This window comes from Zea mays, chromosome 7 (genome assembly GCF_902167145.1).
Source record: "Zea mays cultivar B73 chromosome 7, Zm-B73-REFERENCE-NAM-5.0, whole genome shotgun sequence".
NCBI classification, from domain to species: Eukaryota; Viridiplantae; Streptophyta; class Magnoliopsida; order Poales; family Poaceae; genus Zea; species Zea mays.
In genome coordinates, this window is record NC_050102.1 from 45704469 (window position 1) to 45727165 (window position 22697).

The 22697-nt window shown below is 49.8% G+C and overlaps 1 long non-coding RNA gene across 1 annotated transcript; it reads right to left on the bottom strand.

Moving 5' to 3' along the window:
• Window positions 1-19329: 19329 nt before the first annotated feature.
• LOC100278305 (uncharacterized) lies at window positions 19330-21726 on the bottom strand. The gene has a single exon (NR_159985.1). It is a non-coding gene; the product is annotated as an uncharacterized lncRNA (long non-coding RNA).
• Window positions 21727-22697: the final 971 nt, after the last annotated feature.

Sequence of the window (22697 nt, forward strand, 5' to 3'; positions counted from 1 at the left end):
CAACCCGGCTAGGCTTCGGCCAACCAAGTTTTCATTTTCGAGCCAACTCCGCCTCTGTTCATGCTGATATCGCTACCCCTGGCCTCGGCTCGTCGAAGAGCGGCCGAGGGGTCCCTTTAACTAAGCTAGAGGAGCCTCAGACAACAAGGCCGACCGAGCCGAGGGACTCCTAAGCCTCCGGGATACGGATACCTCACTCGTCACCTTGACACGGGGCGACTCACGCTTGGTGAAGCGGTTCAGGCAATCAACAGACGAGTCTTAGTGCTCGAAAATGAGGAAAAAACACGGCTCCGTGCCAAAATTACATACATGTTCAGGCCTCGACAGCCACGATGAACAAAAACACTGCATTCAAGGTGCCATTACAAATGGAACTCTGGTTCCGTCCCCGCGGGTATGGGCAACCTCGAGCCTGTGGGGCGACGAACGTCGGGAGACCCGCCAGCGACCTCTGCAGCAGCAGCCATGGTCCCGGGTGGACGCGGCCGCCGGAGGGCTTTCGTTCGCGTTCCCGCTCAAGGGACGCGAACCAGCTATTAAAGCCAAAGAGCAGGCCGCTCCCAAGCAAACCGGCAGGTCCTCGCTGCCGTCCTCGCCGCGAATGCGCGGGAGAGGGTGAAATGTTGCATCCTAGCTAGGCAGCAACAGTTCGCCTTCCCCGGCATGGCTGGAGGACGTCTTCGCCGCAGGGCTGGAGGGCGATTGCCACCACCAGAAGCTGGAAGAAGAGGTGGCCCGCCGACCCGTGCAGGAGGTAGAGCCCCGGCTCACCTCGTTCCCCGCCCCAGTGAGGATGACGAACACCCTCGACGCTGAGGGCGGGATCGAGATCACAGCCCGGCTTGCCTCTCCCCATCCAGGAGCTGGAGGTCACCGTCTTGGGTGACCACCAGCGGAGGGGTGCAACCGGGCTGCAAGATGAAAATCCTTGAAGCCGAACGATGGCTGAAAGGTACCAACTCCCACGGAGTTGCGTTCCTCCAACGATGAGGCGAAAAGACGGCGGGTATCCCCCATCCGGGGGCTTGGAAGGTGGAAAGACACGATGCATAAGGGAGCGCAAAGACATGGTCGCCTTACGAAGGGGGTCACCCTCCTTTTAAAGGCAACTCTCCCTACATGCGCCCCCAACCGTCACGGGCTGAGTCTTCTCCAACACGCTCCAAGGCCCTCCCCAGCGGCGCGGGGGCTGGGTCCTGCATGTCATGCAAGCCGGCTCAGAGCAGAAGAAGCCAAACCGCCGCGTGCGGCACACACGACCGCCCAGCGGTTACAAGTGACCCTCCACTTTTGCCCAGACCAACGGGCGAAAGAGGCGGGCAGCCATGCAGGCGGCATGCAACCGCGCCAAGTGGACGCGCTTCTCCGACTCCCAACGCGCCCAGCCTGGAGGCCCAGGCCCACGCGTCATGCAACCAGCGCGCCGGATGCTTCATGCAAGCACCTGCACCGCCACTTGCGCCACCACCGCGCCTCCTCGATTGCGGAACCAATACCGCGACTCGAGGCGACCCAGCGCACGACCCAGCAGCGCCAGCCTGGCGCGGCGGTCAATGCGGTCAAAAATGGGCCGGTAGTAATGACGGTGGCAGGCGGGCGGAAGCAGCGGTCACGTCGTCAGCCTAGCTCACGTCCCATCCGGGGGCAGCAAGAGAACCCCCTCTCACGGTGTGAAGACAACGCGCCCGTGATCCGTTCCTCGATCGGCTCGCGCACGCGCAACGGCCGTCCCGCCAACCACTCGCCCCGTCGCATTAACTCCGCGGCGGGACAGGCGGCGCCTCTGGCAGGAGAAGCGGGCGACGCTTCGCCTTCTCCGTAATAACCACGCCAAAAAAGGTATGCCACGACATTCGATTTCATATCCTTTTCCTTTTTCCTCTTTCTCTCTCTCTTGCAACAGGGACCGGGAAAGGGGGATACCCCGAAAAGGATCCTTCCCCGTGAAGGAACCAGGCTCCGAGCCTCCCTACTGATCAGAGGTTCGAAGGCTGGCCCCCCGAGGGGTTCAACAGCCGCCTCAGATCGCGTGGGCCCTACACCCACTACTGGTCAGAGGTTCGAAGGCCGGCCCCCCGAAGGGTTCCACGGCCGCCTCAGGCTACTCGGGCTCCGCGCCCATTACTGATCAGGGGTTCGAAGGCTGGCCCCCGAAGGGTTCACAGCCGCCTCAGACGCCGAGCGAGGGATGACCATGGGTACGTTCGATACATAACCAAGGCTCGGGCTGCGCTCCCGAGGTACCCTAGGACATTTCCGAGACCAGCGGGAGCGATCTTGTAACGGAATCCCATCAGAGGGAGGCATCGAGCCCTCGGACCCCGTCGCCAGGGGACCGGGTCCGGCAGATCACCCGCAGGTACTTTTGGGCGTGCCTCTGGGCCCCTAGCCGACCCCTAACGAACGGGGCACGGACGTCCACTCGGATTACCCGCTTGCAGCTCACTGGAGACACCATGTTCGGCGCCCATCGAGGGCAACATGGCGCTTCCCCCCCCCCCCTCCTCCTTGCGGAAAGGCGACGCAGGGGCGTATGTAAAAAAGCCGAGTCTGTCCCTGATCGCCCTCTCGCCCTGTGCAGAGGCTCGGGGGCTGCTCTCGCAAACCTGGCTCCGGCCGAACCGTTGACAGCGTCAACATACTAGCCCGAGAACTTGGGCCCCGACCGTACACCCGGGCTACGGCCAGTTCGCATGAGGGAACAACCAGACCAGCCGAAGCATTACGCGAGGCATTAAGACCTCGAAGGAGTGAAACCACTCCTCCGAGGCCTCGAGGGCTACACCCGGTGGGTGCGCTCGCGTGCACCCACCGGAACAAAATGCAACCGAGAAAGGCTGGTCCCCTTGCAAAAAAGTGCGACGAAAGCCTCCAAGCGAGTGCTAACACTCCCTTCGAGGCTCGGGGGCTACTGTCGGGGACCATAATTAGGGGTACCCTCAAGACTCCTAATTCTCAGCTGGTAACCCCCATCAGCATAAAGCTGCAAAGGCCTGATGGGTGCGATTAAGTCAGGGATCAGTCCATTCGAGTGACTCGATCATGCCTCGCCCGAGCCTAGCCTCGGACAAGGGCAGCCGACCCCGGAGGATTTCCGTCTCGCCCGAGGCCCCCCTCCGACGGCGGACATATCTCCGGCTCGCCCGAGGCCCTGCCTTCGCTAAGAAGCAACCCTGACTAAATCGCCGCACCGATCGACCAAATCGCAGGAGCATTTAACGGAAAGGTGGCCTGACACCTTTATCCTGACGCGCGCCCCCCGGCAGAGCCGAAGTGACCGCCGTCACTTTGCCGCTCCACTGACCGGCCTGACAGAGGGACAGCGCCGCCTGCGCCACTCCGACTGCAGTGCCACTTGACAGAGTGAAACTGACAGGCAGCCAGGCCCTGCCAAAGGCACCATAGGAAGCTCCGCTCTGCCCATGGCTCAGACTCGGGCTAAGCCCCGGAAGACGGCGAACTCCGCTCCTCCCGACCCAGGGCTCGGACTCGGGCTAAGCCCCGGAAGACGGCGAACTCCGCTCCGCCCGACCCAGGGCTCGAACTCGGGCTAAGCCCCGGAAGACGGCAAACTCCGCTCCGCCCGACCCAGGGCTCGGACTCGGGCTATGTCCCGGAAGACGGCGAACTCCGCTCCGCCCGACCCAGGGCTCGGACTTGGGCTAAGTCCCGGAAGACGGCGAACTCCGCTCCGCCCGACCAGGGGCTCGGACTCGGGCTCAGCCCCAGAAGACGACGAACTCCGCTTCGCCCGACCCCAGGGCTCGGACTCCGCCCTGGCCTCTGCCGACGACCTCCGCCTCGCCCGACCCAGGGGCTCGGACTCGGCCTCGGCCACGGAAGACAGACTCGACCTCGGCTTTGGAGGAGCCTCCACATCGTCCAACCTAGGGCGCAAGCCAGCCACGTCAACAGGAGGCGCCATCATCACCCTACCCCGAGCTGACTCGGGCCGCAGGGAACAAGACCGGTGTCCCATCTGGCTAGCTTAGCCAGATAGGCAATGATGGCGCCCCGCATACTCTGTGACGACGGCGGCTCTCAGCCCCCTTACGGAAGCAAGAGAACATCAGCAAGGACCCGACCGCTCCGACAGCTGTCCCTCCACCAGGCTCCGTCGCTCCTCCGACGGCCACGACATCACACCAGCTGGGTGCCAAAATCTCTCCGGCTGCCACATCGGCATGTACTTAGGGCGCTAGCTCTCCCCCGCTAGACACGTAGCACTCTGCTACACCCCCATTGTACACCTGGATCCTCTCCTTATGACTATAAAATGAAGGACCAGGGCCTTCTTAGAGAGGGTTGGCCGCGCGGGGACGAGGACGAGACAGGCGCTCTCTTGGGGCCGCTCGCTTCCCTCTCCCGCGTGGACGCTTGTAACCCCCTACTGCAAGCGCACCCGACCTGGGCGCGGGACGAACACGAAGGCCGCGGGATTCCCACCTCTCTCACGCCGGTCTCCGGCCGCCTCGCTTCTCCCCCCTTCGCGCTCGCCCTCGCGCTCGACCCATCTGGGCTGGGGCACGCGGCGACACTCACTCGTCGGCCCGAGGGACCCCCCGGTCTCGAAACGCCGACAGTAAGGAATATAGATACCGAACTTGTCAAGTGATCAGGGGCACCTACAGGGTTGTCTGAGGTCCGTTGGACAAGGACAACTGTAGGTGGGCCTAATAACTTGGGAGGTTCTAACACAGTCATATCCCTGCCGTCGTTCGAGGGTCCCAAAATCTCTTCTCAAGGTAACCAACTTTTCCCGCCCCCAATTTATCCTTTCTCTGTTCTCGGTAGGGCGAGATTGCTCGTCGAAGTGTAGTTGCGCCGCCACCGAGCCATCTCGACGCGGACAGTTATCCTCCGGCATCTCTGCGCCATTGCTGTGCCCATGACCGCGTTCGCTGCATCCCCCCGAATCTCCCTGAGCCCTTCCCGGCATCCCGGGGGCCCTAGTGTGCCCGCGCCCTCGTCTCTGGTGGGCCTCCACCGTGGACGCGAGCGGCGTCACCACTGGCGGCCTAGAGACCTTCCCAAGTTAGCCATTAGATCCCGAGCGTCCGTCCGAGATCGGATTGCCCGTATCTAACCAGACCAAACCTAATCCCGATCGCCTGCTTGAGATTCGACCGCTCGGATCTCCCCCTCACCCGCGCCCCTGCTGCTGGCTCGGTCTGTCAGCCCTACCTCAGGTCGCTGACACCCCGAGCCCACCTATCAGCGCTTGCTCACGCTCAAATCTGTTCTCGGCCGTTGATTTGAGATCCGACGGTTGAGATGGCCCGATACCCCATTCGCATGTAATTTTGTTAAAGAAACCCCTAGCTTTTTTGTATTCAACTCGCCGTTCTTTAGTTTTTGCGCGCAGGGCCCTAGATTTCTTATAAACAGACCCCTGACCTTTTTATTAATCACAGATTTAGGCCTAATTTTGTATTTTGAACTTCAAAACTTGTTTATTTCATATCTTTTGCATATGAACTCCAAATTGTGTGATTCAAATTGCAAAAAGTTCATAGAATTATTCTCTGTTCAAATAAATTAGGATCATTCACTGTCTGTGTATTCTAGTTTTATGCCTAGACTATAGGTTAGTTTATGTGATGCTTTATTTGTTTAATAAGATAAGTAAAAAGGAAACCCTAGTGGTAAAATATTGTGAGATTAATAATATGTGATGTATGGACTTATACCTGGTTCAACTTTTATGTCTTATTAAAATAAGTGGAATTAGATTATGTAATCATGGAGATAGACACACTTAAAGAATAACCAACTACTAGATGTGATTAGTTTACCCTATAACCTAAACTCCATTTTGATTTTATAATTTTCCTTTTGAGATGTGTTCCATTGTTTGTACATGATTGGTGTGCTGTTCATTTGTCATTTTCTAAATGTATTGAATGGATGATCGCTTTACTTAGACGACGAGCAGCCCGTGGTTCCTAACTGTGTTGTCGAAGATCTTCCTGAGCGACAACCTGGTGAAGGCAAGTGTCCTCTGACCTATTATGTCCTACTTACTTTATAATTCACCATCCCACATTACTTGATTGAAACCTAAGGATTGACTAGTCTGTATTTACCTCATCCTTGTTTACCTTTTTGGGTTACCTTGGTTAGCTTATGCTATTGCTTTAACTTAATCAACGAACATGATGCGAATATTTGTGATATGATGATGTTATCCTGACTGTATAGTGCTCGCTCTGCCAAGGGGGTGTAGGGGTTCATTCGATTTGGTTTTGTTAGTCCCCACCTTGGGGAGGTGTACTGCGTTTGTACGACTGTGAAAGGGAAATGTGCCCTTGGGCCATTTCTAAGTATTTTGGTGATTGAGTGCCAATGCAAGTGCTTTTGTGTTGATCTATGCAAAGTGGTGGACAAAGTGCAAATCATGTCAAAAGGTATGTTTCTCAGACTTAGTACATTGTTTTAGAGACTAATGTATTGTGTCTGAGTGCTGAAAACAGGAAAAGGACATTGGAATTGTCTGGGAGCACCGGACTGTCCGGTGGTGCACCGGACAGTGTCCGGTGCGCCAGACTGGCTCGGGCGAACTGGCCGCTCTCGGGAAATCGTCGGCGACGTTCGGCTATAATTCACCGGACTGTCCGGTGTGCACCGGACTGTCCGGTGAGCCAACGGTCGGCCGGGCCAACGGTCGGCCGCGCGATCTGCGCGGGACACGTGGCCGAGCCAACGGCTAGAAGGGGGCACCGGACTGTCCGGTGTGCACCAGACATGTCCGGTGCGCCAACGGCAGGCTACCAACGGTCGGCTTCGCCATTTAAGGAAAGAAATCCGCACGGGACTGTCCAGTGCGCCACGCGACAGAAGGCAAGAATTGCCTTCCCAGATTGCTCTCAACGGCTCCTAGCTGCCTTGGGGCTATAAAAGGGACCCCTAGGCGCATGGAGGAGAACACCAAGCATTCCTTGAGCACTCTTGATCACTCACACTCCATTCTTGCGCACTTGTTCGACATTCTAGTGATTTGAGCTCCGTTCTAGTGTGCTAGTCTTTTGAGCTTAAGTCTGGGTCTTGTGTGTGCATATTTGCTGTGATCTTTGTGACTTGTGTGAGTTGCTAATCCCTCCCTTACTCCGTGCTTCTTTGTGAACATCTTTGTAAGGGCGAGAGACTCCAAGTTGTGGAGATTCCTCGCGAACGGGATTAAGAAAAGCAAGCAAAACACCGTGGTATTCAAGTGGGTCTTTGGACCGCTTGAAAGGGGTTGATTGCAACCCTCGTCCGTTGGGACGCCACAACGTGGAGTAGGCAAGCGTTGGTCTTGGCCGAACCACGGGATAAACCACTGTGCCATCTCTGTGATTGATCTCTTGTGGTTACTGTGTTTTGCCAAGACTTCTTTCTAGCCACTTGGCGATTACTGTGCTAACGTCTAACCAAGTTTTGTGGCTTAATTTTAAAGTTTTATAGGATCACCTATTCACCCCCCCTCTAGGTGCTCTCAATTGGTATCAGAGCCGTTCTCTTCAAGAAAGGGACTAATCGCCCGAAGAGATGGATCCTAAGGGCAAGGGGATTGTGATCAATGATAAGGAGAAGGAGTCCTTTGTCAACGAGCCGAAAGATGACAAGCCTACCGACTCGGGCTCGGGCCACAAACGAAGAGATGGGAAGAAGAAGAAGACGAGGCGCATCAAGGAGATCGTCTACTACGACGACAGTGACGAGTCCTCTTCTTCCCAAAAGGACAACGACGACAACGACTACGACAAACGAAAGACGGTCAATTCAAACTTTTCTTTCGATTATTCTCGTATTCCGCATAGCTCAAATACACATTTGATTTTCCATTCCTCTTGGCAAACCTCCTCACTTTGATGGAGAGGACTACGGATTTTGGAGTCACAAAATGCGTAGTCACTTGTTCTCTCTCCATCCAAGCATATGGGAGATTGTAGAGAGTGGAATGAAATTTGATAGCTCGGATAGTCCTATGTTCATTAACGAGCAAATTCACAAAAATGCACAAGCTACTACTGTTCTTCTAGCTTCATTGTGCAGGGACGAATACAATAAGGTGAGCGGCTTGGACAATGCCAAGCAGATCTGGGACACCCTCAGGATTTGACATGAGGGGAACGATGTCACCATGCTCACCAAGATGGAGTTGGTGGAGGGAGAGCTTGGAAGATTTGCAATGATAAGGGGAGAGGAGCCAACCCAAACAAATAACCGGCTCAAGACCCTCATCAACAAGATAAGGAGCTACGGAAGCACGCGATGGACGGACCACGACATCGTTCGCCTATTGCTAAGGTCTTTTACTGTACTTGATCCACATTTGGTGAACAATATCCGTGAAAATCCTAGGTACACCAAGATGTCGCCCGAAGAAGTTCTTTGGAAATTCGTAAGCGGGCGAATGATGATCAAGGAGGCGAGATATGTCGACGACGCGTTGAACGGTCCAATCCATGAGCCTCAACCCATTGCTCTCAAGGCAACAAGGAGCAAGGAGTCGCTACCTAGCAAGGTGGCACAAATTGAGGCGACAGGGCTCAATGATGAAGAGATGGCCCTCATCATCAAGCGCTTCAAGACGGCGCTAAAGGATCGCAAGGGACAGCCAAGCAAGACCAAGACAAAGGGGAAGCGTTCATGCTTCAAATGCGGTAAGATTGGTCATTTTATTGCTAACTGCCTCGATAATGAAAGTGACCAGGAACAAGGGAGCAAGAGGGAGAAGAAGGCATACAAGAAAGCTAAGGGCAAGGCACACCTTGGAAAGGAGTGGGACTCGGATTGTTCGTCATCCGACTCCAAAAATGAAGGACTCGCCGCCACCGCCTTCAACAAGTCCTCCCTCTTCCCAAACGAGCGACACACATGCCTCATGGTAAAGGAGAAGAAGGTATGTACTCGAGACAGTACTACTTATGATTCTTCTAGTGATGAAGAAATAGATTACTCTAGTTTGTTCAAGGGATTGGATAGAACTAAAGTAGATAAGATTAATGAATTGATTGATGCCTTGAATGAAAAGGATAAACTCTTAGAAAAACAAGAGGACCTTTTATATGAAGAGCATGACAAATTTGTAGAGGCACAAAAATCTTATGCTTTAGAAGTTAAAAGAAATGAAATGCTTTCTTGTGAACTATCTTCTTGCCATGAGACAATTTCTAGCTTAAGGAGCATAAATGATGGTTTGAATGCTAAGTTAGAGATAGCAAGTAAATCTAACTCTTGTGTAGAACATGTTATGATTTGCAATAGGTGTAAAGATTTTGACATTGATGCTTGTAGTGAACACATAGCTTCTATTGCAAAATTAAGTGATGAAGTAGCTAGTCTTAATGCCCAACTTAAGACTAGCAAAAGCGAATTTGATAAGTTAAAATTTGCAAGGGATGCCTACACTATTGGTAGACACCCCTCAATTAAGGATGGACTTGGCTTCAAGAGAGAAGCCAAGAACTTAACAAGCCATAAGGCTCCCATCCCCGCCAAGGAGAAAGGGAAGGCCCCTATGGCTAGTAGTCCTAAAAAGAACCATGCTTTTATGTACCATGATAGAAGACAGTCTTATAGGAGTTGTAATGCTTATAATGCTTTTGACTCTCATGCCATGTTTGCTTCTAGTTCTTCCTATATGCATGGTAGAGATATGTCTAGAAGATACGTTGTTCATATGCCTAGGAGAAATGTTGTTAATGTTCCTAGGAAAGTTAATGAACCCTCTACAATATATCATGCTTTAAATGCTTCCTTTGCTATTTGTAGAAAGGATAGGAAGATAGTTGCTAGAAAATTAGGGGCAAAATGCAAGGGAGACAAAACTTGCATTTGGGTCCCTAAGGATATTTGTGCTAACCTTGTAGGACCCAACATGAGTTGGGTACCTAAGACCCAAGCCTAAAATTGCCTTGCAGGTTTATGCATCCGGGGGTTCAAGCTGGATTATCGACAGCGGATGCACAAACCATATGACGGGGGAGAAGAAGATGTTCACCTCCTACGTCAAAAACAAGGATTCCCAAGATTCAATAATATTCGGTGATGGGAACCAAGGCAAGGTAAAAGGGTTAGGTAAAATTGCAATCTCAAATGAGCACTCTATTTCTAATGTGTTTTTAGTTGAGTCTCTGGGATATAATTTACTATCTGTTAGTCAATTATGCAATATGGGATATAACTGTTTATTCACAAACATAGATGTGTCTGTCTTTAGAAGGTGTGATGGTTCACTAGCTTTTAAGGGTGTACTAGACGACAAACTTTATTTAGTTGATTTTGCAAAAAGAGGAGGCCGGTCTAGATGCATGCTTAATTGCTAAGACTTGCATGGGCTGGCTGTGGCATCGCCGTTTAGCACATGTGGGGATGAAGAACCTTCACAAGCTTTTAAAGGGAGAACACGTGATAGGTTTAACTAACGTCCATTTCGAAAAAGATAGACCTTGTGCAGCTTGTCAAGCAGGTAAACAAGTGGGAGGAGCGCATCACAGCAAGAATGTGATGACCACATCAAGACCCTTGGAGCTGCTACATATGGACCTCTTCGGACCTGTCGCCTATTTAAGCATTGGAGGAAGTAAGTATGGTTTAGTTATTGTTGATGACTTTTCCCGCTTCACTTGGGTATTCTTTTTGCAGGATAAATCTGAAACCCAAGGGACCCTCAAGCGCTTTCTAAGGAGAGCTCAAAACGAGTTTGAGCTCAAGGTGAAGAAGATAAGGAGTGACAATGGGTCCGAGTTCAAGAACCTTCAAGTGGAGGAGTACCTTGAGGAGGAAGGGATCAAGCACGAGTTCTCCGCTCCCTACACACCACAACAAAATGGTGTGGTAGAGAGGAAGAACAGGACGCTAATCGATATGGCGAGAACGATGCTTGGAGAGTTCAAGACCCCCGAGCGTTTTTGGTCGGAAGCCGTGAACACGGCTTGCCACGCCATCAACCGGGTCTATCTTCACCGCCTCCTCAAGAAGACTTCGTATGAGCTTCTAACCGGTAACAAACCCAATGTATCTTACTTTCGTGTATTTGGGAGCAAATGCTACATTCTAGTGAAGAAGGGTAGAAATTCTAAGTTTGCTCCCAAAGCTGTAGAAGGGTTTTTGTTAGGTTATGATTCAAATACAAAGGCGTATAGGGTCTTCAACAAATCATCGGGTTTGGTTGAAGTCTCTAGCGACGTTGTATTTGACGAGACTAATGGCTCTCCAAGAGAGCAAGTTGTTGATCTTGATGATGTAGATGAAGAAGATGTTCCGACGGCCGCTATACGAACCATGGTGATTGGTGATGTACGACCACAGGAACAAAAGGAGCAAGATCAACCTTCTTCCTCAACAATGGTGCATCCCCCAACTCAAGAAGATGAACAGGTTTATCAAAAGGAGGCGTATGATCAAGGGGGAGCACAAGATGATCAAGTAATGGAGGAAGAAGCACAATCGGCACCTCCAACTCAAGTCCGAGCGATGATTCAAAGGGATCATCCCGTCGACCAGATTTTGGGTGACATAAGCAAGGGAGTAACTACTCGGTCTCGATTAGTTAATTTTTGTAAGCATTACTCCTTTGTCTCTTCCATTGAGCCTTTCAGGGTAGAGGAGGCCTTGCTAGATCCGGACTGGGTGTTGGCCATGCAAGAGGAGCTCAACAACTTCAAGAGGAATGAAGTTTGGACACTGGTGCCTCGTCCTAAGCAAAATGTTGTGGGAACCAAGTGGGTATTCCGCAACAAACAAGACGAGCACGGAGTGGTGACGAGGAACAAGGCTCGACTTGTGGCAAAAGGTTATGCCCAAGTCGCAGGTTTGGACTTTGAGGAGACTTTTGCTCCTGTGGCTAGGCTAGAGTCCATTCGTATTTTGCTAGCATATGCCGCTCACCATTCTTTCAGGTTGTTCCAAATGGATGTGAAGAGCGCTTTCCTCAACGGGCCAATCAAGGAGGAGGTGTACGTAGAGCAACCCCCTGGCTTCGAGGATGAACGGTACCCCGACCACGTGTGTAAGCTCTCTAAGGTGCTCTATGGACTTAAGCAAGCCCCAAGAGCATGGTATGAATGCCTTAGAGACTTTCTAATTGCTAATGCTTTCAAGGTTGGGAAAGCCGATCCAACTCTTTTCACTAAGACTTGTGACGGTGATCTTTTTGTGTGGCAAATTTATGTCGATGACATAATATTTGGTTCTACTAATAAAAAGTCTTGTGAAGAGTTTAGCAGGGTGATGACGCAGAAATTCGAGATGTCAATGATGGGCGAGTTGAACTACTTCCTTGGGTTCCAAGTGAAGCAACTCAAGGACGACACCTTCATCTCTCAAACGAAGTACACGCAAGACTTGCTGAAGCGGTTTGGGATGAAGGATGCCAAGCCCGCAAAAACTCCGATGGGGACCGACGGACACACCGATCTCAACAAAGGAGGTAAGTCCGTTGATCAAAAGGCATACCAGTCAATGATAGGGTCATTACTTTACTTGTGTGCTAGTAGACCGGATATTATGCTTAGCGTATGCATGTGTGCTAGATTTCAATCCGATCCTAAGGAGTGTCACTTAGTGGCAGTGAAGCGAATCCTTAGATATTTAGTTGCTACGCCTTGCTTTGACCTGATTGGATATTCAGATTCCGACTATGCTGGATGTAAGGTCGATAGGAAGAGTACATCGGGGACGTGCCAATTCTTAGGAAGGTCCCTGGTGTCATGGAATTCTAAGAAACAAACCTCTGTTGCCCTATCCACCGCTGAGGCCGAGTATGTTGCCGCAGGAAAGTGTTGCGCACAACTACTTTGGATGAGGCAAACCCTCCAGGACTTTGGCTACAATCTGAGCAAAGTCCCACTCCTATGTGATAATGAGAGTGCCATCCGCATGGCGGGAAATCCTGTTGAACACAACCGCACAAAGCACATAGACATCCGACATCACTTTTTGAGAGACCACCAGCAAAAGGGAGATATCGAAGTGTTTCATGTTAGCACCGAGAACCAGCTAGCCGATATCTTTACCAAGCCTCTAGATGAGAAGACCTTTTGCAGGTTGCGTAGTGAGCTAAATGTCTTAGATTCGCGGAACTTGGATTGATTTATAGCATACATGTGTTTATGCCTTTGATCATGTTCCTTATGCATTTTGTTGCTTAGTTATGGTGCCCAAGTTGTACAAACACTCCCTGGACCTCACAAGTCCGTCGCAAAGTGATGCACATATTTAGGGGGAGATGTGTTACAACTTGACCCTTTGAGACTAACCATGTGCTTGAGTTTGCTGATTTTGTCTCAAAGAAGGATTGAAAGGGAAAAGGTGAACTTGGACCATGAAAGACTTCCACTGCACTCCGATGAAAGAGTAACTTCTTCCAAGTTCATCTTAGTACTCATATTGCCTTTTTACTCTTAGTTGAAGATTTTGGTGAGGCAATGGGGTTAAAGGGCCAAGATTGATCCCGTTTTGGTGCTTGATGCCAAAGGGGGAGAAAATAAGGCCAAAGCAATAAATGGATCAGCTACCACTTGAGAAATTTTGAAAATAGTAGAATAGAGCTTTTGGTTTGTCAAAACTCTTTGATTGTCTCTTATTCTCAAAAGTTGGCCTCTTGTGGGGAGAAGTGTTGGTTATGAAAAAAGGGGGAGTTTTTGAAATCCTTGATCAATTTCTTTTGGAATACCTCTCTTTATGTCTCTACAAGTGTGTTTGATTTAGTGATAGGAATTTGAGGTTGATTTGCAAAAACAAACCAAGTAGTGGCAAAGAATGATCCATATATGCCAAGGTTGATTCAAAACAAAATTGAGTTTTTATTTGCATTGATAGTGCACTTGTTCTAGTTGTTTTATGTTGTGTTGGCATAAATCACCAAAAAGGGGGAGATTGAAAGGGAAATATGCCCTTGGGCCATTTCTAAGTATTTTGGTGATTGAGTGCCAATGCAAGTGCTTTTGTGTTGATCTATGCAAAGTGGTGGACAAAGTGCAAATCATGTCAAAAGGTATGTTTCTCAGACTTAGTACATTGTTTTAGAGACTAATGTATTGTGTCTAAGTGCTGAAAACAGGAAAAGGACATTGGAATTGTCTGGGAGCACCGGACTGTCTGGTGGTGCACCGGACAGTGTCCGGTGGTGCACCGGACAGTGTCTGGTGCGCTAGACTGGCTCGGGCGAACTGGCCGCTCTCGGGAAATCGTCGGCGACGTTCGGCTATAATTCACCGGACTGTCCGGTGTGCACCGGACTGTCCGGTGAGCCAATGGTCGGCCGAGCCAACGGTCGGCCGCGCGATCTGCGCGGGACACGTGGTCGAGCCAACGGCTAGAAGGGGGCACCGGACTGTCCGGTGTGCACCGGACATGTCCGGTGCGCCAACGGCTCTCAGGCTGCCAACGGTCGGCTTCGCCATTTAAGGAAAGAAATCCGCACAGGACAGTGTCCGGTGTACACCGGACTGTCCGGTGCGCCACGCGACAGAAGGCAAGAATTGCCTTCCCAGATTGCTCTCAACGGCTCCTAGCTGCCTTGGGGCTATAAAAGGGACCCCTAGGCGCATGGAGGAGAACACCAAGCATTCCTTGAGCACTCTTGATCACTCACACTCCATTCTTGCGCACTTGTTCGACATTCTAGTGATTTGAGCTCCGTTCTAGTGTGCTAGTCTTTTGAGCTTAAGTCTGGGTCTTGTGTGTGTGTATTTGCTGTGATCTTTGTGACTTGTGTGAGTTGCTAATCCCTCCCTTACTCCGTGCTTCTTTGTGAACATCTTTGTAAGGGCGAGAGCCTCCAAGTTGTGGAGATTCCTCGCGAACGGGATTAAGAAAAGCAAGCAAAACACCGTGGTATTCAAGTGGGTCTTTGGACCGCTTGAAAGGGGTTGATTGCAACCCTCATCCATTGGGACGCCACAACGTGGAGTAGGCAAGCGTTGGTCTTGGCCGAACCACGGGATAAACCACTGTGTCATCTCTGTGATTGATCTCTTGTGGTTACTGTGTTTTGCCAAGACTTCTCTCTAGCCACTTGGCGATTACTGTGCTAACGTCTAACCAAGTTTTGTGGCTTAATTTTAAAGTTTTATAGGATCACCTATTCACCCCCCTCTAGGTGCCCTCAGACTGGCGAAACCTAACGAGCAACTATGCACCAGGGGAGTCTTTGTAAAGGCTACATAGTGAAACCTTGCCGACCCACCTTGGTAGTGTTTGAGGGTTTGATCGACCCAAGGCAGAACGGGATCACGACTCGTGGGTAAAGTGTGCAACCTCTACAGAGTGTTAGAAACTGGTATATCAGTCGATCTCATGGTTAAGAGCAGCCTTGGGGTCCTCTTTGATTAGAAGAACTTTAGATACTTTTATGATGATGGTTAATAATGATGGTTATAATTATGATCTCTAGTATTTCCTCTCAGAGGGAGTACATTTGGGTAATAACTAGGTTTATCACTAAAATTTGGCTCTACTATTAGTAATAAATACTTGACCAACTAAAAGCAACTGCTTAACCTTAACTCCACATACAGCTAGTTCACTTTAGCCAAATGGGACATTTGCTGAGTACGTTGATGTGTACTCACCCTTGCATTAAAAACCACCCCCACCCAGGTGTCCCCACTGTATTTAGTGCTCCAGAGGACATGCAGGAAATATGGAGGACTTTGAGGAGTTCCAAGATTATGACGAGTTCTAGTTATGTTAGTGGCAAACCCCCAGTCAGCTGCCTGTGAAGGCCTTATCTACTACATTTCGAATTGCACACTTTGATGATATAAATTACTATGATATGTTATAGACTTTGTGGATGTCTTGGACATCTTGATGTAATAAAAGTACCTTTCCGCTATTTACTTTGAGCAATATGTGATGATGTCCAATTATGTAATCTCTGTGTACGTGAGTTTCTGATCCTGTCACGTACATAGTTCGCATTCAGTTTGCCTTCTAAAACCGGGATAATAGTGCAACCATGAGGGTGGAATGAGATGCCCTTAGCTATTAGATGAACCTGGGATGTAGTTGGCTTTGCCGGAGGGCCGTCAATGGGGGTCGGGGCTTACTGCTCGCTCTACTAAGGGTGGGTGCCGAGGTTCATTCGATTTGGTTTTGGTAGTCACCCACCTTAGGGAGGGGTACTATGTTTGTATGACTGGCAAAACCTAACGAGCATCTATGCACCAGGGGAGTCTTTGTAAAGGCTACATAGTGAGACCCTGCTAGGTCACCTTGGTAGTGATCAATGGGGAGTCATGATCTCTAGGAAGAACGGGAATCACGACTCATGGGTAAAGTGTGCAACCTCTGCAGAGTGTTAGAAACTCGTATATCAGCCGTGCTCGCGGTTAAGAGCAGCCTTGAGATCCTCTTTGATTAGAAGAACTTTGGATACTCTTTTATGATGATGGTTAACGATGATGGTTATAATTATGATCTCTGGTATTTCCTCTTGGAGGGAGTACATTTGGGTAATAACTGGGTTTATTAATAAAATTTGGCTCTACTATTAGTAATAAATACTTGACCAACTAAAAGCAACTGCTTAATCTTAACTCCACATACATCTAGTCCACTTTAGCCAAACGAGACATTTGTTGAGTACGTTGATGTGTACTCACCCTTGCCTTAAAATCACCCCCACCCCATGTTGCCCCCACTGTATTCAGTTCTTAGGAGGAGATGCAGGCAACATGGAGGACTTTGAAGAGTTTCAGGACTACAACGAGTTATAGTTATGTTCATGGCAAACCCTAAGTCAGCTGCATGTGAAGGCCTTGTCTACTACGTTCGCTTTTCTGCACTTTGATGTTAGTAAAGACAATGTTATGTTAATGACTCTATGGATGTCTTGGACTTCTTGATGTAATAAAGTACCATTCCGCTATTTACTTTGAGCAATGTGTGATGATGGCCAATTATGTAATCGTTGTGTACATGAGTTTCTGATCCTAGCACGTACATAGTTCGCATTCGGTTTGCCTTCTAAAACTGGGTGTGACATAAGTGGTATCAAAGCCTTGCTGACTGTAGGACAACTAACCTAGACTAGAATGACCGCCGTAAGGACTATAGACCCATACCCTTACCTTGCGGAGCGCCCACTGCGCCGCATGGTGACAGGTCAGTCTAGCCACCTGGAGAGACTGCATCATCGCCTGCACGAGGAGCTGGAGCGCCGACACCAGGAGCAGGAGCAGCAGGGCTCTTCCCCCTTGCCTCCGCAGGAGGTGGAGTCTCGGAGGCAGCCTTCTCCTGCACCTCAGCCAGAGATGCCTCCTGCACCACCACAGGGCATCTCGGCTGCTGGAGGAGACCCTGACGGAGATGGAGACGGTGACGACGACTGTGGCAGTTTGAGCCACATCACGGAGCTCTCAGAGGAGCAGGAGACGGAGGGATGGATCGCTAGGCCCATCACTTGTGATGCCGCTCGTGGGTGTCACTTCCACGACGCTCTTGACACTTGCGTCGGGTCTTTGACCGATACACTTGGTCCATTGAGTACCGTTGTGTAGTCTACCAGCATCGTCGTGGGTTATACCTGGACCAGTGGGAGACAACTTCCTTGGTGCGTCGTCCGGACGATGATCTTCGGGGTGCAGTGTAACACCTTGAATTTGGGGGTATAAAATTTCTTTCTAACTATCATCCAAATTCAGGTGTTACTCTTCTCTCTCTCTAGTTTCTCTCTCTCTCTTTCTTTTGGTTATATTCAGCTTAATTAGTGAGGGATTATTTATTTTATTTTGTTAAAACAATATGAGTCATGAAATTTTGCATCATATTGAGCTCCAAATATTCTTTGAATTGTTGCACATGTTTGATTTGGTTTGAATTTGAAACTTGATTTGAATTTGAATTGAAAGCTGTGGCAGAACCTCCCAAGTTATTGGGCCCACATTCACCTGTCCTTGTCTCAAAGACCTCAGACGGCTATGCATGTGCACCAGATAACTTAACAGGATCTGTCTGAGTGTCCCCAAGGACCTTGGATAAACCACTTACAACCAGGACCACAGGATTAAGTAAACACAAATCACACACCAACAATTTGCAGCGGAAATCTTATTACCAAATTTTACAAGTTACATCAAGTTTACATTGTACATGACCAGAGTGATTACAAAAGTGATTCAAATAAATAAACTTTGAAATGTTATAAATTATTTATAGTTTTGAAATATATGCTAGCTCAAGTGACCATCCTCAGTAAGAAGTATAGAAGAGTTACTTAGACTTATAAGAAGGCCGTGCCCACCGGCGCTTAACACCAATCACAATCAAAGTGACTCGTAACCTGCAGCAACAGTGGGAATAAAACCCTAAGTACGCTAGTACTCAACAAGACTTACCCGACTAAAGAAAAGACTCTCAAGGGTATGCTGGTTTCAAAAGGGTTCAAGGTATGGCTTATCAAGAATCAAGGACTCTGTTTGCAGAAAAGCTTACTATGAGTGGATCCTTAAAAATCCATTTTTACTTGTCAGGTTAAGTAAAGTTATCTGCATCTAGAGATCTTTCTGTCCTAGTTCAATCACTTGGCCTATACTAGCCGTATTTTTATCAACCCTTCAGTTCACTGGATTACTACGTGTAAGTCAGTGACTAAGTCTTCATATCCGAGAAGTAACGGTGATCCGAATCGATTAATACCCAGCTGGGGATCTCCAATCACACAACATATGTAGCACTTAACCCTTGCAGATGTCAACTCGCCACCGGGTTTCTTAAGACCAGACCGGGTTCACGCCAACCGAGAGCACAGATACACCACCGTCCAGCCTCTTGCCACGGAGGGTACACGCTGCTCTCGCCATCTCTCCACTCACATTGCGTGTTGGCCTTTCTGGTATTAGTCTGACCGAGGCAAAGCTTACCCATTATGAGGCATGTGACCAGTTAAAAGGTCCTTAATCATCAAGCCTACATCGAGACAGTCCTTAATCGACTCAGACGGAGACACTACATCGAGACTCCCTTCTCATGCAAGTCAACCGCCCGGTCTCCGCTTTATTATTTAAACCCAAAGTTTGGTACCTGGCAGAGGTACATCTTTTCCGGTGTTGAACCCATCAGGGCCTTTGACGGATTCACCATCATAAGTATTTTCTTTTTGAAAACATTCCCACCCACTGAAGCATCACTTTTATTTTAAAACAAAATATTTTTTTATTTGCTAAAACAAGGCTAAGCATCATAAAATTCTTTTCAAAAAGGGTATCAAGGATGGGTAATCAATTTTTCAAGGAAGGAAATGCATCAACGGTTTAGCACACAACTCCTATCACCTAATACATCAAACAAGGTGATAAAGATTTTAAAGCAGCAAGGAGGTGGCAAACGCACCGGGGCTTGCCTTGGTAACACTAGGTTAGTGTTGTTAGACGACGATCACTTGACGACCATCCTTTTTCTTGGTACTCGTTCAATTATCCATCTTCAAGTTCGTCCATCAGCATCACCATGCGGAGTAGCCCACACTTGGGGTCGACTTGGCTCAGGTTCTCCACATCACGCGATTAATTATCATACCTCATGAGATGCACAATGCACATGTATGAGCATAAAGTAACCGGATGATACAGAAAAGAGAATCAAATACTTAGCGGCAAGACATCGACACAATCCTACATAAGCACTAGACACCTATAACTCACTAAACACAACAATCACGATTTTCTAGTTTTACCAGATTTAACTCAAACATCAAGGAACAATAAATTATACGCACATCTACTTTGCTTAGCTAAGGCCCAACACCACAAGACTATCAAACCTAGATTCATTCATTAGGAAAACAATAGACCATATGAGTTCCACCTTTCTATTTGACTAAAGCATAATACCGAAAGACTAATTACTTAGACTCATTATTTTAGGACATGAAACTCGAAGTATGGACCGAAACAACTTAACTAACTATTTAAACCACTCTTTTGAATTAATCCTTAAAATATCCTAACTAATAAAACATCACACTATACTTAATCTATCAAGTAGAGCATCATCACACAACATATATTTTACTAATACACTGATCACATAAACCCGAAATTCAACTTTAACCTCCACATCAAATAATAGACAAGAGAATCATCGCAATAGATGTATCTATTTAATCCAACCATTTATTTAGTTGACGGGAATAACAGATCAACTCACCATAATTAATTCGAGCTGAAGTTGCGAGGTCAATGACGATACTACGGACGAGGACTCGAATTTAAAGGGCGGTGCGGCAAAATTGGAACGCCGAGTCATGGATGTGGTTGTTGTCGAGGCGATTGACGTCGGCAATCCCGATAAGAATAATAATGACGCGGGCCTGTCTTGCGTAGAACAGCACGTTCGACGTCGAGGTTTTTCGTGGCCGACGCAAGCGCTAGTCAGTGGCTAGGTGGCTAGGTACCAGACGACGAGCTCAAAACCGGGACCAACTGCGAGCGCTGATAGCTAGCGAGCTAGAGCCAAGTGGACGCTAGCACTAAGTCGAAGAACGACACGGATGTAATCAAGCGCAGTTGAGCACGAGCACACACGATGACCGGCCAGGGAGGGAATTCAAGGAGGCACGGACTATGGCTAGGATAAGGCAAGTGTTGGATGAGCTCGATGAACGGTGACGCGAGGAGCAAGGCAAGGTCATGGCTGGGCGAGCTATATGGCGTGGACTGTTCCTGCGGCCAGGACGGCTGCCGCGACGCGCACAACGTCGCTACGCCACAACACCACCACGGACAGGGAACAAGAGGAGCGGCCGAGCGGAGCTGAGAGAGCGCGCTGGCGAGCAGGAAGCCGCGCGAGAACTGGACAGGAAAACGACGGGCTCGACAACGTTCGTGGCCGGAGCCGGAGCGAGCACCAGAAACGAGCACGACGGGGCGGCTAACGGCGAACTCCATGGCCGGGAGGACGCGGCGTCCAGGAGAAGGAAACACGGACGCGCCATGGAAGGAAAGTTGGAGCGCGCAGGGAAGAAGCGCCGGGAGAGAGAGAGCGGCGCAGAGAAATCCACGACCGGCCGAGAGGAAAAATCCGAGCGCAGGGGCGAGCAGTAGAGATGGACGCCGAGCTGGAGGGAGCTAGAGGCCAGCAACGCCGGCGAGCTCGACCAACCAAGATCTAGAGAGAGCGCAGCGAGGGAGGAAGCTCCACGCATGGGCGCAAAGAATGACGGCGCAGAGGAGCCGCGCGGTCAGTCATGGAAGCAGGGGCAAGCCAGGAGCTCCGGCTGGGGTTGCGGCACCAGTGAGCAGAGCGCTCGGGCGCGGCGAGGACACACGCGCAGGGGGCGAGCCAGGCGCGACAACAGGGAGATGGGAGGGCACGATGCAGGGGAGGACGCAGGGGATGGGCGCGCCATGGAAGTGACGGTCGGGCGCTGGGGCGAAGTCAAGGGCGCGACCATGGGCGAGCTGGCCGAGCACCTGGGAGATGGGGTGCGCAGGGCGAGCTCGGCTGCGCGCGGCATGGGCGAGCGCGCCAGAGAGCTCCGGCCGGCGAGCACGCGCAGGGGAGCTGGAGCCTGGGCACGCCATGGCGACCGAGTGCGGCATCGGGAGCAAGCAGGGCACCGAGCAGAGAAGCGCGTAGGGAACTCCAGGGCACGACAACAGGGAGACGGAGGAAGACGCGCGGCCATGGACAGGGGCTCGCGGCCGGCGAGCAGAGGAGCTGGGCACGGCTGGGGAAGAGAGGAGCAGGGAGCTCCGGGGAGGAGATAAGCACCTGTGAAGAAAAATCCAGGGAGAAGATAAGAAAGAGAAGGCGTGAGGGAGAAGACGTCGACTGGGAAAAAATCAGCTGGGGGCGGCGGAGGATAGGATCTGAGTAGATTTTTTTTTGAACTTTTTCATTTTTCATCATGTTTTTAAACAGAGAATCGCAGATATTTTGGAATGAGAAATTTTAGCGATAACCAAAGGGTCGATAGTACTTGTGACACGGTCTGATTCGATTCGAAACCCGATAAATTTTATTTGTGGTCTGAGCACCTGATTCCATAGTCATAGATAATTTACCAGAGAATTGAAGCTTAATTATAAATTCTCGGACGAGCTATCTCGGTTGACGAGTGGGGATAGAATTATTTGCACCGAAAACCTTAGTCGTCAAGTTCGAATTAAATTGCCCAGAATAAAATCGTAAGAGTAGGTCAAGCTTCCGAATTCGTATTCTCGCGAGCGATATATTTTAAATAATCACGAGACGTACCAATTTTCGGAACAATTATGTTTCGAATATCACGAAAATTTAGGAAGAGCTCGGACAGATAAAAATAAAAATGATGTCACACTCGCGACAGACGAAACAGATACGATATTAAAATCACGATAGACGAAGATGATTAAAATTTAGCATTTGTTTTATCCACTGATATTACGTGCTTAAATCCATACTCGTTGTCGAGCGGAATATAAACACCAGGGGTGTTACAAAAACCCTAGAGAAAATAAATATAAAAGCAATTAAAAATTCCCTGGAAAATGGAAAAGCAAATTCAGCCCAGTCGAACCACCAGGCCCAGCACCGCCCGCGCGCCCGGCGCCCGCGCGCCTTCGGTCCCTGATAGGTGGGCCCCGCCTATCGGCGCCAACCCGCGCACCTCTTTTGTTCCTCTCTCCCTCTTGCTGTTTTGTGGGGCCGACCTATCGGTGCCGTTTCTCTCGCACACGCACCCGCTCTCTCTCTCTTTGTCCCGCGGACCCCACCCGTCA